Source organism: Papilio polytes, unplaced genomic scaffold, assembly GCF_000836215.1.
Source record: "Papilio polytes unplaced genomic scaffold, Ppol_1.0 DF823980.1, whole genome shotgun sequence".
NCBI lineage: Eukaryota > Metazoa > Arthropoda > Insecta > Lepidoptera > Papilionidae > Papilio > Papilio polytes.
In genome coordinates this window covers 2,714,440-2,718,537 of record NW_013525224.1, presented here as the reverse complement: position 1 = coordinate 2,718,537, position 4,098 = coordinate 2,714,440, and positions in this window count along the sequence as shown.

Here is a 4,098-nt window from a genome sequence, read left to right as displayed (position 1 = left end):
TGAAATATGTCGACGTTTCAAAACAATAAAATTCAGTATAAAATGTTGTCACCGGCTGTAATATGAGCTCAGTGCACTTTATATTCGCCCGCATCCTTGTAGATACAATTCTGTTTGCATGAAATTGAATTTCTCGCATACAAGGAGATATTACATTCACATTTTACCAAGTCCTTTAAAGCGATGTACCGAGTGTGACGGAATTTAAAAATGATTTTTTTAAGCGGTAATATTTTAACGCTTTATAGTAAGAACTTACTCATGATCGCGCCTAGTTTTAATTAGTGAATGTATTGATCGAGTAATTTTGCTATGAGAAATTTTACAGGCGCTCTGTTTTAAATAAGTTCTTGCGTTGTTGAAGAACTTTATTAATATTTATTTATTAATTTGTATTGTGCACGTATTGTGTATTGAATTCTAATATACTTTTTTATTGTTTCAGGTAAGGTCGTTAACTATATAACTTATCGGCGGTCCTAGTCAACGTGTTTATATTGTAAGTTTGAAGTATTCTAGCTAGTGTTTTTTTTAATATCAACTTTCTTTTTAATAAATTTGACATAGACAATGTGTAATAAAAGTTAGTGTAGTAATTTAATTGTCTGTACTTACTTTGAAGTGAGTATAGTAGATAATGTGAAGCTACCGTTTAATGAAATAGAGACACATGAAAGCAAATGAGACGTCTATTTAAAATTATTATCGCTACAGAATAACGCGAACACAGCGTACAATGTATAGCACAAATTTTGCACTAAAATGACAAACTGTGTACACTAATCTAGTCTTTATTGCATTGTGTTTAGGGTGATAATACTGTTTATACATATAGGTGAAGTAATGCAAAAGGAAGGCGGAGTTTGTTAATGAATTCACTACACTAAGGTAACAAAAGACCCGTCGTGAAGGGTGTATGGTGTAGCGAATATTCTAAAAGCATCCTCTATTAGTTTTCACGAAAATAATATTTAGAGAGACGTTAATGTAACTTTAAATGAAGGTAAGCTCTTTATAATAATGTTTTAGTGCAAAATAATTTTGTATGCTACGTTAATTCAGTGTTAGCTTTGAATTTAAATATAAATACATTTTCGAGATTTACAATTGAGAACGTAATGTAACAATTTGTTAAATTTACTATTTAATAATTTCAGTAATTATTAATAGTTATGCAAACATTTCTGTGTAACGTATTTACATGTAGTTTTGATTAAGTATATTCAATTGTCAGATGGCTATGGCTCCACAACAGACGGTCTCTTTTGTAAATGTATCAGAATATTGTCTCAACCAAATGGAATGAAGTACGTAATAAATTAATTTGACTACTTGTACTAACTATTGTATAGTTTTCTCAGTCACGTTGGAGGTTCGTTAACGCAATTTATTCAGTGCCCGGCTCGACACAATCGGGCGTCGCATTGCTAATTGTCACTTTCTTTAGGGAATTGCTCCCTCTATCTTGTTAGGGAAATTAAACTAACAATTAGTTCTAGAAATTTAAAGGTACGAGGTAGCAAGATACTTCAGTCTTATGTTGCTGTAAAAGCTTTAACTTCGGTTTTTCCTAAGATTTACCAATGGAAACTAAGTTTTATTCACTTTTGAGTATAATCCGTAATAAGCAATAGTCTTTAGAAATAAGTTAACCCAGGAGACACTGTTTTTTTCTGAATTATAGACGTAAATGTTATGACATTATTTTAAACTATATTTCGTAACCTTATTTGATCAATAGCTTGTAATTTAGAGCAAAGAGACTAGTAGAATATCTCGATAAATTCCGATATTTATATCTTGGTAATATTTTTGGCCATTGCCTATAGCGTCCCCGTAATCCTAGCGGCGGTTAAAATCAATGAAGTCCCGACGGGCACAGACGGGGCGGGTTTGACACTTAAAAATAATTTATGCCCACTCCCCTTCATTAGCCTCGTTAACTTATAAAATATTTTCTTTCCAATGGTATCGAAATGTTTTGAATTGATTTTGAACGACAGGTTTTAGTCTCCTAGTAACTCATAATGCTTAGAAATAATAAGTAAACAAATTGTTAGTGTTTAAAATTGTTTTATAAAAAACAAATTTACAGTAGGAAAATAAACATTTGAAAATCATAGTACAATAATGTGTTTTAGGGCTTTTATGTTTGTTGTTCTATATTGTTAAACTGTTTTCAATTGCCAGCTGTCGTATGCACGTTTGGTAACATGCAAAAGTTTGTTTTGTGAGCAGTTTATATGTCACGTAAATGATACCCTGAAACCATTGTCTGCAAAAATATTAGTTGCACATTGCTGTCATCAAAACATGAATAAATGTTTTTCCACTAATGATTTGCTAAACTTTTGATTCCATAAAGTCATTTTAGTTCTATTTATCTGAAGTTGTGATAAGAAGCTTTATGTTAGGATTTTATCCAGGTTTGCTGTCTGAAATTTTACAAAAAAATGATTTCCAAACCCTTACGCTATCTCAATTTTAATATTAAACATATTTTGTATTTAATTATTTATTACACTTTGTACATAATGAAAACAATTTTTAAAAAATACATATAGAAAGTTGGTAGTACAGGTAGACTTCTAAAAGAGTTATCTTCTTTTGTATTACGTATATAATTAAATTTATTACAATTGTCTAACAAACATTGTTGTAAATAAATGAACATGTTTAATTCCTTGAATTATGAAATGTTATGACCTAGCACTTAATAAATGCTATGGAAGTAATTGCCAGGCCTGCCCGGGCTTTATTAATTGCAATTTAAGTTGGCTGTTTCATTACTTGTAGCAGATTATTATTAAAATTTACGTACGTCTATATAGATAATATCTTTACTCACAATTTAATAACTTTATTTAACACTTAAGGATAGTATACATAAAATCTTTCTGTTGAAATATTGGATTGAAACTTTAGCTGTGGACATTCTTATTAAAACATGTACATTTTTTATTTTACGTAGTGACTAGTAACAATTTTATCATTATTTTTTTTCTTAATAATATAAGTTGGGAAACGAGCAAGATGCCACCTGAATCCACCGAAATGGAAAGCGATCGCTGTCCATTAACATCCGCAATTGCAGATGCGTTGCCTACCCTTAATTAACGGAGGAGGAGACGCACATAAAGAGGACATATCCCCTTCCTATGCGTCTCCTCCATCGTCAAATCCACTTTTCCTTCCCATCCTTTCGTCTTGAGAAACGGGTGGAAAGGGAAAGGGACCAAAAATTAGGCCTCCGGCACGACACTCTTCAGACGAAACGCGGAATTGCTTCCACTTCACGCCTGTTTTCTGTATGGTCTTGGTATTGCACCGGGTGAGCCGGCCCATTCGTGCGAAGATGTTAAAGCGGATATTCATTTACTAACTAATTTGGGCATTAACTAATCTAAAACTTAAATCGAGTAATAGACTAAAAATGATAAAATTACTTTCAAAATTTTGATCTATAAATTTGCTTCTGGTAAACTAATACCCTTATAACCCTAGAAAAGATATTTAATATTCATTTTATAATAGGTGCAATTTTTCTTTCTGAATTAACTGCTTTTGTTAAATAATTATAAAACTCTGTACACACAAAATAGATACTAAACTGTGCGAAGTGAGTACACAGCTTAAGTGAAAGTCACTTATGTTATTCAAACCAGTGGGAATAATTTATTCATGTTGCTGAATCAATCTAAGCACATTTACATCTTTAATGGGATAATTTACATGGAGCCCTTAATTTCTCGTGGTCTCTCCTCCGCAAGTCATTTGCGAAGCTTGCATTTTGACTGCGTACTGCGGCTTAGCGTGGGATTGAAATAAATTAATGTTTTTATATCTATTACATTTTATTCTATTACAACTTTTTAAATCTACTTTTAAAGTTGTCTTTTATTTCTTTTTTATTTTATTTATTTTAATACATAATAATATGAAAGTGTCCTTAAACCCAATTGCGGGTTTGTCTAGAAACTTTGGGTACTACGCTATAAAAAGTAACAGAAGGTAAGGTAAGATTTTTAATTTTTTTCAATAGCTAAGTGAGTTCGCTCATACCGTCCTAAACAGGGTGCACATACGGGTTGTAATATT